Source organism: Mytilus galloprovincialis, chromosome 14, assembly GCF_965363235.1.
Source record: "Mytilus galloprovincialis chromosome 14, xbMytGall1.hap1.1, whole genome shotgun sequence".
Taxonomy (NCBI): Eukaryota; Metazoa; Mollusca; class Bivalvia; order Mytilida; family Mytilidae; genus Mytilus; species Mytilus galloprovincialis.
Genome location: NC_134851.1, coordinates 15,046,750 through 15,062,973, shown reverse-complemented (window position 1 = coordinate 15,062,973; position 16,224 = coordinate 15,046,750). Strand labels below are relative to the sequence as shown.

The window sequence follows — 16,224 nt, the reverse complement described above, 5'->3', positions numbered from 1 at the left end:
TGTGTTTAAAATAAATAGGATTCCTTCTCCTTGAAATTGGTAACAAACACTTTTAGATTTGGGGGGCGGGGGTCGGTGGTAGAGTCTCAATGCTTTTAACTTGTTGGTTCCGATTTGCACTAGTCTAGCAACGACAAAACGATCGTTTTAAGTTCAAAATCTTAATATTTTGCTTCAAAGATGAGCTATATTTTGAGATGATCTGTTTTAGTTGGCCTATTTGAACTCTTTCAATATGTTTAATGATCACGGTTTTCCTCCATAGAATTATCAAATCAAAACTTAGTTTTTTTAATGCCTTTACCATATAAGGTAACCCTAGTCCAAACGAAGTCGTCGTGATTTGATACTTATGAATTTCATGAATTTGAAAAGTACCGTAATGTTATATAACTACTTTTGTATCTTATTTAAGGTAATCCACAACTTTATACTTGTTTGGCTTTATAACGATTTGATCTGAGCGTTACTGATGAGTCTTATGTAGACGAAACGCGCGTCTGGTGTATAAAATTAGAATACTGGTACATTTGATAACTAATTATTTTAACATATTTTTTTCAGATGGCGAACTGAAAACAATTTATTAAATCAGAAGTAGCTATAAAGGTGTGTTAAAGCGATATCAACACTGTGTTTTTAATTGACACCTATAAAACTGGATATCAGTGTAATTCTCTGTGGACAATTATAAGAGTGTGACAATATATGATGGATTAAGGCAGTTACTTTAACAAGGATTATGACCGCAAGAAAGGGATTTTTAGCCCAACAGCAGAATACATTTCTTGATACCATAGCAACCAAGTTTGATGGCACACGTGAGTACAATTTTAACTTATTTAACTGAAACTGATGTTGTTTACTCTTTTGACGGAAGTAGGTTAATTTGATAGTTGGATCATAAAACGCCCAATTTTATTTTATAATTTTCAATGATCACTTGGTAGCGACGGTAAACTATGTGTGTAACGTATGCATTCAAATGTATCTCCTGCTTTAAAAGATCTTGGTTAACTTCTATACGATAGAACACCCGGATGACAAATGAAAAATTAAACAAATAAAACTGAATCGTTAAATAATTTGACGTTATAAGAAAAGTATTGTATATAACCATCACTTGAAAGAATATGATATATGCCATTTTACGAAAGGTATTGTACAAAGAAACCTGTATAAATCTAATCTTGTATAAACCGAAAACCTGGAAAGGCAAACATGTTCTTAAAGCCGTGCATATCATATTGTTTGCGTTGTGGTTCTGATAGACCTGAACATCTGCATTTAGTTTTTTTGCAGTATTTCTGACCTTATGTGTTCCCTTGATTTAATGCAATTATCAATCAAATCAATATTCTTGTTAATATATTGTTGTTGTATCAGTATGGCCTTGGGGTATTTGTATATCAATCATTTAATTCTCCTTTAAATTTTATTTCCTGTGAAATCAAATAGTTTTCGGGAATGCTGTATTGTTAATTGGGAAATAAATCCGGTACGCTTTTTTATTCAAATGAAAGTCAACATGGAGGTTTCAACCCAATGTCCTTATTTTTCTAATTTTCACAATGCAACCTGTAAAAAATCTTAGTGGGTATAATTGAATTTTCTGTGTGTTACGTACATATTGTCTGATGAATGAAAGTGTTTTTTTTTTTTCGGTATATTGTCAAATTGGAAACGGATAGCATTTTTGTTTTTATTTTATTTAATATGAAAATGAAGAGATATGGCGGATTACCATTGCAACATGTATCCATCCGAGTTTTGATTGTTGGTATGTACGCAATTCCAGATCACCGTTTAAGTTTGACCTATGTTTTTAGAATAATGTACACCAGTTAAACACATTTTGTTTCCAAATCTTTGCAATTTAAGAGCATTGAGAACCTAAGATTCCGAAAAGGTTAGCAAAAACTCGTCATGCTATTTTGTACCCTGATTTGTCTTCTATTAAAGATATTTGGTCATCTGTAACTCCCAATTCTCTCTTTTTGGTGTTTGCGTTATCATTATAGATTTTACAAGAGAAAGACACAGAGTTTTCTTACTCAATTCACAATGAAGATCGAATCACCTAGCGTAAATCAGGGACTAAATAACAACGAAAATACGACATCAAACAAATTCCATTCTTGAGGGTTGAGATCTCAAAAACATGTTTAACCCCACCGCAATTTTGCGCCTGTCCCAAGTCAGGAGCCACTGGCATTTGTTAGTCTGGTATGATTTTTAATTTTAGTTTCTTTTGTATAACTCAGAGATTAGTTTGACGTCCATTATCACTGAACTAGTATGCATATTTGTTTAGGGGCTCGCTGAAGGACGCCTCCGGGTGCGGGAGTTTCTTGCTACATTGAAGACCCATTGGTGGCCTTCGGCTGTTGTCTACTCTATGGTCGGGTTGTTGTCACTTTGACACATTCCCCATTTCCATTCTCAATCTTATGTAGAAATAATAAAATACGGATAATGCCTAATCCAAAACATTTACATATTTACACTATCTATTTACTTGCTTAATAATATACTGAAACATTTTAAAATTTAGTTTGTCTAAAAATAAATTGATGACGACAAAAACTACTTTTTTAATAGTAGAAATAGAAGTTATCCGGAATAAAATGTTTCAGAATATAAGTTTTCGTTTTCATTTCTCACAGAGTGACTACATTGACTAATGTTATCATTGTTTTGGTTCTTGTTATTATGGCAACATTTATAAGATACAGGAAATGAGCGTCTACGGTAACATGCACGATTGACAAGAAAGCAATTTATGTAGACATGCGTTCAAAATAATATTTGTTTATCTAATTGCATTGCAAATAGTTTAAAGTAATGGAATTTCAGCACTTTGCGTGTTGTTGTCAAGTTATAGAAATAAAAATGGGCAAAATGGAAGCATACGTAAATAGACTTCAGTAAAGGACATATAGTGCATACATACAGAAAAAAAACATTTAATATTTTGTAACGAGTTCTAAAAATATCTAAACCAAGGCAGGATTATGACAGTACTTTATTTGGCCTTTTTGGCTTTCTTTTCGGTCGAGCGTCACTGATGAGTTCTTTGAGGACGAAGGGCATCTGGTGTAGGCGCCATGTTTTAGTCCTGTTATCTATGATTAGTTTATTTGTTTTCCATTCGTTCCATGGGTTTTAAAAGTTGAATTGAAATCGGAAGTTTATCAAACAGATATCTAACAACGGTTGAAAAAAAGTTTCTGTATACAGATCTCGCCTAAGATAAAACAAGTTTTAAAACTGAAAGTTGATCAGATATATACAATTTTCACCCCAGTGTCATATTCTATGTCTGTTGAATATATTTTATTCTAACATATGCATGATATGATAAATGTATAAATCTGATTGACAAAAACTTATCGTAAAAAGTGCTTAATCCAAATTGTGTGTATGCAATAAAATATTTTTAAACTTAAAGTTTGAAAAAAATGTTTATATAAAAATAAATTATAACAATCAATATACTATAGTCCCTTTTTTTTATAGATAATTTATAACGTTCATGGTTTTTCATTTTTTGGCTCGAATGTTAAACACAAAGTCATTGAAGATTTCAGGCTTGCAATAGTGTACGCCAGATGCGCGTTTCATCTCTTAAATGACCCACCTGTACTATTCGAATACAAAAAGTTAAAAGTACAAATCAAGTACACAGTTGAAGAGCATTAAGAACCCTTATGTAAGTTTTATTATTTTTATATGATCAACATTATATTAAATTACAAAAAATCTTCATTATAATTAAATAGGAAATGCAAAACGTTTAGCTGTTTATATCTGTTAATATCGACTAAAACATCCATTATATGATTCAAGAACAATTAAAAAGCGATTATCTACTTTAATATGCAGTTATTGTAAATCCTATATCACCGATTGCTAAGCAAACAACATAAATTGTATTACCGATATTCAACACAATCAAATTAAGTTCATAGTGATATGCTATATCGTTAGAAATGGACGTTTGAATAGCTTCCGTGTGTTAATTAAGATTCAAATAAATTATTAATTCAAAACTTATCCTTTGTTAGTAACGTTGTGTTGTTCGACTAATTAAGTGCATAATTTGCTTTCGTTTCACAATTTTATACATTGAAACGATTTAATGATTAATGCTCTATGATATTGACGCAATAGCTTAGAACAATGATAATCAACAAAAACTTGTATTCCATAGTATGTCCTCATTGTTGAAGGCGGTACGGTGACCCATAGTTGTTAGTTTCTGTGTCATTTTTGTCTCTTGTAGAGAGTTGTCTCATTGGCAATCATACCACATCTTCTTTTTATATCTACAAGTTCTATATACATTTCTTATATTTGATTACAACAAAGTTTAAATACAATGAATCAAGACTTGTTATATTATGAGAAATCAAAACAATTCAGATTTGTTCATGCTATCATGTATATTCATTAATAAGAGGCAAAAGAAATCCAAAAAACATTCAAACTTATAAGTCGAAAATAAACTGGCATCACCATGCCAAATAAAAACCTCAAAAACCCAACAGTACACGAAACACAAATGGAAAACTAAAGACTTATCAATGAAACACATCACTAATGGGTATGTTCTCGTGTTTTCCCAAAGGGTACCAATATCCTACTTCACATGTGGCACCTTTCGTATTCAAGGACGAACCCACTGATAAGTCTAATGCTGTACATGTATGTCACGTTCGTGGAAACAGTAACCTATAACAAAAGATTTGATTTTTTTAGAACTTTAATATTTAATTTGTTATTGTATTTATCAAAAGTTCCAATACGCTTACCAGATAACAAAAATATGCATATAAGGTTCGAATCATGTTTATCTACTTCAATATTTTGAGTTACATATTCCGTGTTGAAAAAATATTTTCTGAAATACAAGGAGTATATATAGCTATAGGAAAGCGACAAAAATCCATAATAGTTCAGTTTGATGAACGAAAGTTGTTCAGTTAACAATTTCAACAACAAGCAATCTGATTGTATCAAAACGAAATCGAGTAAAATGGCTTAAAGACTACATGCATATTTAATGTCCTAAATATAGTATTATTATTTCTGGTCATTACTATTGGGGAAATGAAAGTTGAATTTAGCATGTAAGATTGACATAAAGCAGACATGCAGTTACCGCACTATTTGTTTTCGTGATTGCATTGAAATCATTTTCAATGAAAAGCATTAACATCACTGTATTTTGTTTTGCACATTTTAAATGAAATAAATTGAAATTAGAAGAAAAAGGTAAGATACTATGTTTGTAATGTTTAGCAGGCGTAAACGGTATTGGTCCGGACCCTATCAATCCGTGCTTGTCATTGGTTGCCGTCTATCATATTTGTTTTTTTTTTTATTTTTTGCGCATTACTCAGATGATTTGTTTTTTCATTTCTATTATTTAAACATTCACATATTTGTGCCGTTTATAGCTTACCATACTCGAACATATGTTAAATGATTTTGTTCAAAATTGGTGCAAAACGGTGACCTATTCTTGCTTCGATTAAAGTATTCAGTATGTAGTGGTATTGCAAACTGTTTTTAATGAGTCCTGAACAAAACTGGTTATTTCAAATAAGTTAAGTTTTACGTGCAAAACGTTTATCAGACAAAAATCGACAACAACACAATTATCTAAGTCAATAATTGGAAAAAAAGTCTATTGTTTATACAGACCTGCAGTTAATGAAATATCGTGTTATTGATTGCTGAGCAAATGAATTTAATGACATTTATAACATCCAACAAAATACAAATAATTTTCTAGTTAAACAGATCCGGGTTATTAATAGAAAATAGAGTGGTGTTTACATTTTGGGATTTCTTCCAAAAACAAAAAAAGGCTCCAATAATAGTACATATGAATAAAGGAAGATGTTTCTATATATAGTGAATGAGACTTTTCCCAGAAGACATGATTTGCCACCTAACAAGATCTACATAAATTGGAGGTCAAGTAAAATTGGAACCCATAAAACACGATATGCAATGTCTGTACATGTCTCAGGAATTTTAAACACTATATTACCAATTACATTTTCATACAAAGTGATTTCATTATAAGAACATTCGGAAATGTTCGATTTCGGGAAAACAAGGAACAAGAAATAAGAAAGGTTAAGATTGGTTTAATATTTTTTTTAATGAAGGTTGAGTTTTGTGATCTTTAGAAAAAAAATATGACATCACAAAAATACTAGACTCCGATGAAAATTCAAAACAGAAAGTCTCTCATCAAACGGCAAAATCAAAAGCTTAAACATATCACTCGAATGGATAACAACTACCATTTCTCTGACGAATTGATACATGAATTTTCTTTAGATAGAAAAAAGGGGGATTAAACCCAACCTGGTTCAATAGCTACACAATGTAGCTGTTGCATATAACAATTATTTCAGTATATCAAAAAAGCAAAATCGTGTGAAAGCTTACGATTAAAGGATTCTATTAGTCTTTAATCAGAAATAAATATCAAAACGGCGTTTAAATAACAATTTATAGAACTGGATTATTTTATCTTTCTTGTTTCCACCATTATTTAATGGATGAAACTTTGATATCTTAGATAATCCCTTTGAACTGGACTCCTTATAAATTTCAATCAAGACGCCTGTCTTTGATTCGAAGACATATTTCCGTATTACAAGAATAGCATGTATTAAGAATTATTGTCAGTAATGTTACAATACACATGATCTGATAATAGAATATCCTTTACTATTGTTTTTTTTTTTCTCAGGATCGTACTTATGAAACATCTTTACCTTTAACCAGAACGCTTAAAGCCAAATATATGAAAGCCGACGATTTATAAGAACTGAAACAATTGTAGAGCTATATGACCAAAAATAACTTATAGAATATCCGAATCCACTTAAGACCAACATTGCCTTTAGGAGTTTAAATCTCAGTTTCCTTATGTTTCAAAATTCATAAACGGATAGTCTTACAAAAGATTGTAAAAAATCATGTCTGCGCCGAAGTTCTGACTACTAAGTTAAGACTATAAATATTGTTAAATTAGCTTATTTACCAAATTCTATAAAATGAAAATAACAACATAAATTAGCTTATTTACCAAATACTATAAAATGACGCGCGTCTCGTCTACATAAGACTCATCAGTGACGCTCATATCAAAATATTTAGAAAGCCAAACAAGTACAATTGAAGAGCATTAATATTGAGGATCCAAAATTCCAAAAATGTGTACCAAATACGGCTATAATCTATCCCTTGGTTAAGGAAATCCTTATTTTTTTTTGAAAAAAATGAATGTTTTGTAAACAGGAAATTTATAAAAAAAAACAAAAAAACACATTATTGATATTCATGTCAACACCGAAGTGTTATACTCGTTTATAACCCGTTGTGATATTTGTTGTGTGAATGAAGTCACGTGCATTTCATTAATATATTGACGCGGTGTATCTCATTCAAGATGCCATGAGGCACTGGTATATAATGTAATTTCCGAATATTTTTTAGTATCAATTCTTGTCCGTAATTTAAAAAATATAAAACAGTAAGATCAAAAGGGAAATGTAGACATTGTTAACCGTCCTTATGATAAAATTTGTTTTCCTACATGTTTTATCATTGTAAGTAGATAAGAAAAAGCAACTTATTTTCAACTTTTCGAATCAGAGTTGATGAATGTATATGTCACTGTTTTATGTATACAAAAACCCGATTATGATTTAATAGTGTTTGCTTTGCAGATATTGATGGTTTTAACAATGTCTAGTAATTACTTATGAATTAGGAAGATATTTATAAGCTTTACGATAAAAATTTTGATATTCAAATTCAACAATTATAACTGACAACTTTCAAAGATAGTGCTAATAATAATCAAAAATATAAAGCAAATCCGCAAATGTTCATAAAGCAAAACGCAATATTTCATTTAATGGGTAATGTTCTGATGTAAAATAGTTTATTTTTAAGATCCATGTTCTGATGCACTTAGTTTCATTGTTTTCTGTAGCAGAACTTATCTCATTTGTTTACCAAAGCTTCTTTTAAAAAGTGTTTCTTTAACTAATTGCTTAATAAACCTTACGAAATAATGACATCGTAAATATGTTGGGTGATGTTGTTCAACGTTTTATTTTATCTAATGGTAGCTCCTAAATGTTTTAACTTATTGCCGCTAGTCTTAAAATTTCAAATGCTCATAATGGTGTAAAAGAACAAACCTTTGTACTTTTACCTTATAAATTAAAAATGTTAATGTAAATACATAGTCGTTCCCTTTCATTTGTTTAGCTAAGAATAAAATGACTTCTAAACATCAAATGTGTTCGTTAATTGTTCAATGGATATTTGCCTTCTGAATGCTACTTTTTGTCAGAGATTGGTAGAGCTCTGCAAAGGTAAACAGTATTCGCAGCACACACATGTTGACATGTGGTGATAAGACAATCTATTACAAAATGTGTACAACATAAACAACAAAAAGTATGCGATATATCTTATTGTGTCTTCTTCTTTGTGGTATTATGATAAAGCGTCTTTATCTTTGCAATAATAGATAATATGCAAATGTAACTGATAGGTTCATTGCCTTCAAAATAAATAAAATTAATCACTAACTCTATTCTTTGATCAGATAAAAATATTGCAATTTTCTTCTAAAATTCTTAATCTTTATTAATTCCTTCTTTGTGTCAAAACATCTGTAGTCCTCAGAATCGGATCTAATTTCTTTTGTATCTGACATAACACGTGACATGAAAGCTCTGTTCTGCCTTTGTATTACTATTCATTCAAATTTAAACTTCATCTCTGAGAAGAATAAATTGAGGTCTACGCAAAGTAATTCATTAGGTTTATCCATACAGCTGATGTTACATCCGTTGGTTTTCTCTTTCCGTAATGAAGTGTATTTGGTACGCCTTCGCAAGAAAACATTTAAGTATTTAATGACAGTTGGTAATCCACGTGGATGTTATTAAGTCACCCAGTGATATGACAATGATAATTCAAACGAGCTTTATTCGTTCGAATTTGTTTGAATTGTCAAGAATATCATTTTTTAAATCTAAGTTAGTTTTTAAGGATTAAGTAGTACTCCTGTATTATATTCAAACTTTCAATCATATTCCGTATTACATTGGGGAATATATTAATCGCCTTAACTACTCTTTAAAGTGTGAGAAGTATGTCCATTATTTCCTTCTTTTTTTTTTTTTTTTTTTTTTTGTAAAATGGAAAATTACAAATATACTGAACTTTGAGGAAAATTCAAAACGGAAAGTCCTTAATAAAATGGCTACATAAACAGCACAAATACATCAAACAAACAGACAACAAGATTCAACCTACGATGTCAACTGATTGTTTGGTCTGACATCTAGCTGCTGCGATTTTCCTCATAGAATGAACACAAACCTTGCTTTAATGGACAGAGAACCAATCAAATTAAAAGATATAGAGTCAATGTTAGAATATTTAAACAAAATAGTTCAATCGTCATCCTTCCCTTAGGAGATTAAAACCTTAGTTTTAGTACTGTTTCATGGTTGTGTACAATTTACAATGATAATGTATCTTTAATATTATGAGTGTACAAAAGCGTCGACAATTGCGTTAATTTACCAGTTATAACTAACACTAACAATGTAATACAATCATGTATTATTGTCAATTGAACGACAGTTTTATTTGACGAGTCATCCTTCAATCATTATGGCGGGTATTGTAGTCAGGTATTCAGTAAATGAAAATAACTTTATTGATTTATGCTCAAATCAGGATGTTTTCAACTGTCAACTTGCGTTTTTGAAAGTCAATTAGTAAAACCACAATTTTATCATTTCACTATCTAAATAATGCGCCTATAAAATATATATGGTTATAGGTTAAATTATTCGTGTGGTATATGTCAAGGATAATTCAGTCGAACGACAATATAACAACAAATGACAACCAAAGGTTGGTTTAAATCACCCACAATAGGTTATTAACACACGTTGTCAATTTCTAAATCTGCTATTGGCGTATTAATAGGTTAGAAACTGATATGTTTTCTCTTTTCTCTTTCATTTTGAAATCGGTTTGAAAATACTTCTTTTCTCCATCATAGTTTTCTTATAATTGTATAATCATATCACTATATCGGACATTCTAGCATTTGAAGGGTTTTTTATATTGACAAGTTAAAGCTTTTAATCAATTCTGTTGTTGATTTATTTCAAGATTATAGTATTATTACTTAAGTACTTCCGTTAACCGATTATATCAAACATTAAATACGAGATCAACAGATTGGCTCAGGTTTTTATATCTATTTTTGAACTTCCGTTTTAGTATTAATTTATGGGCAACGTCATAGTATTGATGACAACCTTAATGTACTTTATCCTTGAATCATTATGACAATGGTTTTAGTCAGTGCTTTACAAAATAACAACCCGTATGATCTTTTGTTATTCTCATATTTATCCTTAGTAATTCTTCTGACTTGTACGATAACATTGGTTTCTACAAATGGGCAATGATTTGATTCATATGTGTTAAATCATTTACTCTTTAACCATGGCATTGTCAGTTTATTTTCGATTTATGAGTTTGACTGTTCCTCTGGTATCTTTCGCCCCTCCTTTATAAGTCTGATTCTCTTGTGTTTAATTGTTTTTGCATATTTACGCAAATATACGTTTAGATTGTATTTAATTTTGATCAATCAAAAATTGACATGTCACCTTTGTGTTTAATTTTGTACACATTGAATTAACAATCTATTTCTGATGACTAATATAAAATGTAATAAAACATTTTCAACTAATTCAATAGTTTACAATTATAATGTTTACTTAGTTACCGGGTGCTTTAAATAGGTATTCACCTAGTACTGAACTGCAATGCAGAACGAGGAGACCCTGCGAGCATTTCTTTCTAACACATACGATGCAAACGGCTAAGCGCGCACATGTTTTGATCATTTGTTTCTAACATACGCTTGCAAAGTTTACATAAACTTTGACGAACTATGCACTCATTAAAAATGCGTCTACAGTTTGTTGTTTATCATTTGTTAGTACAACATCAACCAGATTGAACGATGTATGTGTTTCTCCTTTCGTAATAAGTCTGTTTACCAACAACATGTGCATGCATTATTGAAAGTTCAAACAGGGTCAGTCAACACTGATTAAACGATGTAAGTATTTCTACTTTTGAAGCGTTTAGAAAACAATTACAAACGCCACACAACGTAAACAAAATGTTGGTTAGAAAGAAATGCACTCTATGTTACATACAAACGTATAACAAAATTTCTGAACTTGAAGTCAAATTAAAAAAAGGAAAGTCCATAAAACGGACAAAATCAATTACTACAAATAAAAAACAATTGTCGTATTCCTGGTTTGGTAAAGACATTTTCTGAAGCAAACGGTGGGTAAAAATAGTTTTAAGGCTAGCTATAAATTCTTTTTCGAAATTGACGCAAGTCCAAAAATTGAGTGCCATCAATGTTCAGACACCAGAGAGCCATGTATTAAATCAATGTACACATTTATAACAAACTATCAATGACATCTCTTTAATTTTAGAAAAAAACATCCCATATACTGTTGATACAGGGAAACAAAGAATTTAAATGTTAAACGAATTACAAATTTTCTATAGTGAGAGTGCATACTTTGCAAAAACCACGAAATCAAATATCCACGAATATCTAAGTTTTCCTGAAACCACGAACATTTGTACCAACGACAATAAATTAATCTACGGTAGAGTTAAACAGAAAATAATGTCATCCTACTTTGTTATTTACGACTTCAGTGTATGACCTTGTTTTTGATATTAATACAGAATATTATGATACAATGTAGTCTTGTCCCTTTTATAATTGGATGTTTCATACAATTAAAATTTATATTTTGTTTATTTTGCACACTGAAAATAGAATTTCTTGATTAGACGTTAATACTTTTTCTGTTGTTTCCTATTATCCTTTAAAACACTTCCAAATGAGGAAATGGTTTCTTTAATTGGTTTTCTTATTTTCGTCGAGTTTGAATAATAGCAATCGCTTTACGGGATTCTTGTACATTAACCTAAATGCTGTCGTGGAATACCAATACATCATTATATATCCGTCAAAAACCTCGTGATTTTGGCTTCTTTTGTTCGCAGCAAATAGCTTCATGTCAAAATCATTGTTGAAATATTAGAAACGTAGAGATCGCAATCGGATTAGTTACTGCTATGTTAAATTTATTTCAATAACCATGTACTTCAATAGTGCAATGATTACAGTTGCTATATATTAGATGATAAGCAAACAGAACTAACTATACTCGGATTCAAATAGTGATGTTTTTAAATGTTGAATGGAGTTTTATCTTCTATATGTGATAAGTTGTTAGTGGTTTACAGTTGATGCATTACCATCAGTTTTAAAGGTTATTTGTTTTGTATCTTTGTAATGGTTTTATAATATTTGAACATCGATATTTCTAATGTATGTATTTTCTCATGCTAACAATGTGACCTACCGAATTCGACTATTTACCGGATTTGTTATCACATAAGCAACACGACGGGTGTCACATGTGGAGTAGGATCTGCTTACCCTTCCGGAGCACCTGAGGTCACTCCTAGTTTTTGGTGGGGTTCGTGGTGTTTATTCTTTAGTTTTTCATGTTGTGTCATTCGTGCTGTTGTTTGTTTGTCTTTTTCATTTTTAGCCATGGTGTTGTCAGTTTGTTTTAGATTTATGAGTTTGACTGTCCCTTTGGTATCTTTCGTCCCTCTTTTAAGAATTAAATTGCGGTTAAGAATATTTAACTTACCACAATAATTAAGTATAATAGAAGCGAAAGCTACCAGAGACCTTTAAATTCAAAAGTCAAAAACAGATTGAAAATACCATAGCAAGAACAGAAAAACGATAAAAAACACAAGAGAACAGAATGCAAACCACACAATAGAAAACAAATTACAAATTGCAAAACACAATATGGAAAACTAACGACTAATCAATACGAAGCCATTCAAATATGGTGATAAGACGGGGTAATTATATCTATAACGGTCCTGGTAAACTTGATATCTGTTTAAGTACACATTCATTGAATTAATGATATAAAGAAAATATTACAATTCATATTTGTAACTGTATTAATGGTGGGTTTCATCAAATGATGAATTTATTTACAACAATCTAAATAGTGACGACGGGCATTACATTAAGAATAAGATCGACTTACATATACCCTTTCGGTTCAACTGTTAACATTCATGTTTTATTTATTGTGTTCGTATTGTTCTGTCTTTCGTGTTTAAATGTGTGTCTTGTACGTAATGTAGATTCCCACTTTGCACTATCCCTTTGATATCTTCTGGCTCTCTTTTTAAAGAAAAGTAGAAAACAGCATTTAAGGAACGACTTTAATATTTTTTCGATCTATGAAGAAATAACCTAAAAATGTGGTGCACACTGAATAACCCGCGTCACGTGTTATTTTTAAGTCTGATCTACATTGTTTATGTTATTTCGAATAGACAGATAAACTATTCAAGTCATTTCTTATAATTTAATGAAAGGAGTAAATCATGATGGAAACGTTGACGTCGCAGTCACATGACAAAATAAAGTCTATGAGCTAATAGACAAAACATTTTCAGCCAGAAGATGTGTTACATTCAAAATTAAATCATATCAAAATAGAGAGAAGATATGGACACAATAAAAGGACAATAGAATTCCTTACTGCAACTTACAAATTGAACAAATCAATTCCAGAAAAAAAACGTTGTGGCGGGAAAAATTCTAAAACTCCACAAAAACCTGCGTGCATTAACACTTGTAAACATTGATTATTACCATCAACCACAGAACAATTTAAACTGTGGGTAGCGTCATTTTTACCATTCTAGTGTGCTCCTTTATGAATGAAAAAATTGAAGTTGTACATGTATGTGTTGATGTTTTTGTGCTCCAAAGCCTTTTAATGTTTCTTTTTTCTGGTATGATTTGGCTTATTGTTTAGGGTTGCACAGTAACCTGTCAACCCGTGGTGGTTAATATCCGTATCTTGTGTTTTTTGATGAATAGTTGTTTGATTGGCAATCATAAAACACTTTAAACAAGACTGTGTCCATAGTACACGGATGCCCCACTCGCACTATCATTTTACATGTTCACTGGACCGTGAAATTGGGGTCAATACTTTAATTTGGCATTAAAATTAGAAAGATCATATCATAGTTAACATGTGTACTAAGTTTCAAGTTGATTGGACTTCAACTTCATCAAAAACTACCTTGACCAAAAACTTTAACCTGAGCTTCACACTATCTTCTTCTTTGTTCAGTGGACCATGAAATTGGGGTCAATACTTTAATTTGACATTAAAATTAGAAAGATCATATCATAGGGAACATGTGTACTAAGTTTCAAATTGATTGGACTTCAACTTCATCAAAAACTACCTCGACCAAAAACTTTAACCTGAAGCGGAACGAACGAACGAACGGACGAACGAACGAACGGACGAACGGACGAACGAACGGAGGCACAGACCAGAAAACATAATGCCCCTCTACTATCTTAGGTGGGGCATAAAAAATATCTCTTGTATTGTGTGTTTATTTGATCACGTATGTGACATTCAATTGATCGTTACAGATAAAGGTCAAGGATGACATTTAAAAGTCTCATGTTCTTGGAAGAGGAAGTCAGACTGACATTTGATTTTTTCCAAGATATTTCTTCAATAATTTTTAAAGCATGATAAAACAAATTGCTGTAAATGTATCTTATCTCGGAATAAGGTCATGTGTCGTATAAAACATATCGGAAATATAGATACCTCCCGGGTAGACTGATATTACTTTCCGTTCTCTTTTCTCCAATACACTTTGCATTGTCACCTCAACTCATGACGTTTCATATAATTTTGTATGAAAGTATTTGATACTAGATACTTTTTAACTTTAACGATTTACGTCTCTGTGTTTTCCTTTAATGCCAAAAAAAAAGGGACGGTCTCATATTAGATAGATTTCTTTTCTGCAAAAAATGCATACTATTAATTCAACGATAATCATTGATCTGTCAAACATGCAAAGGAAAGTTACTCTGAAAGTGGGTTAAGACATTAAACTGAGTGTAATCATTGCGAAGATTTCAAAGCAGTCCGTAGATAATTGTACTTGTTAAGAAAATGACTGCTCTATTAATAATTCAAATACATTGAGTCATGAATAATCATTATTTAAAGATGAATTTCATTTCTACTGATATTTGAGTTATTTCAAGCAAGGCATTGTTATATCTGTTTTTAGAATTTTGAATTATCATATCAATGCGTAAGACGTTACATGCACGACTCCAGTCATGCATAACATACTCATACAGAAATTATTAATAAAGACGACCAAAAATTAACGAATATAAAATGGAATAATAACGTCTTATTCAGAGAAATAAATATAAAAAAAAGATATTTAGAATTAATCTATCTGACAAATCTAAGAGGGAAATTGTTAAACTGTCAAGCTGTTCAGTTTTTGAAATATGCAATTTATGTACATAGTTTTAAATACTTGCTAATACACTTCACCTATAGACAAAAGTGAATGAATAATAATTTATTCATACAGATCCTGTTACTTTTCTTCAATCGAAATCAATGTTAGCAGCTGTGTAATATTCATAAATACATTTTCCTATTCTTATTTTCAAAACTAAAAGCTGTGATGCAAAAAAAAAAAATTCAATACTTAAAAGACAACAAAGTCAGATGCAACAGATGCGATTACCAAGTCCGGAATATGATAGTTGTTATCCATTTGTTAGATGTGTCTGAGCTTTTGATTTTGCCATTTGAATAGACACTTTCCGTTGAATTTTCCTCGAATTTCATTATTTTTGTGATTTGTCTTTCACCATTCGAAAGAATTTCAAATCTTCATTTTTATTCTTTCTTAATCAACACTTATAAAAGATCATGATTTGTTTCTTTCAACCGGAGACCAAAGTTCTTTGTAAATAGTGTTTGTTTTTTCGGTGAGTATTTATATCTGATATATAGATGTGGACTTAAAATGAAGTACTGAAGAGACAAGGATAGTTAGTCAAATTTACAACTGTTCATCGAATGCCAACTCTACCACGTCTTCTTGTCGCTCTTTCTATAATTTGTCGATAACAATATGAATTGGGTTTTT

General features: G+C 30.8%; 1 protein-coding gene across 1 annotated transcript in view; it reads left to right on the top strand.

Moving 5' to 3' along the window:
• The first annotated feature begins 575 nt into the window (after positions 1-575).
• LOC143058335 (voltage-gated delayed rectifier potassium channel KCNH8-like) overlaps positions 576-16,224 on the top strand; it is a 149,489-nt gene continuing 133,840 nt past the window's right edge. The window contains exon 1 of the mRNA XM_076231808.1: positions 576-821. The gene's annotated coding sequence lies outside the window, so the exon portion shown is untranslated. The remainder of the gene's footprint in view (positions 822-16,224) is intronic.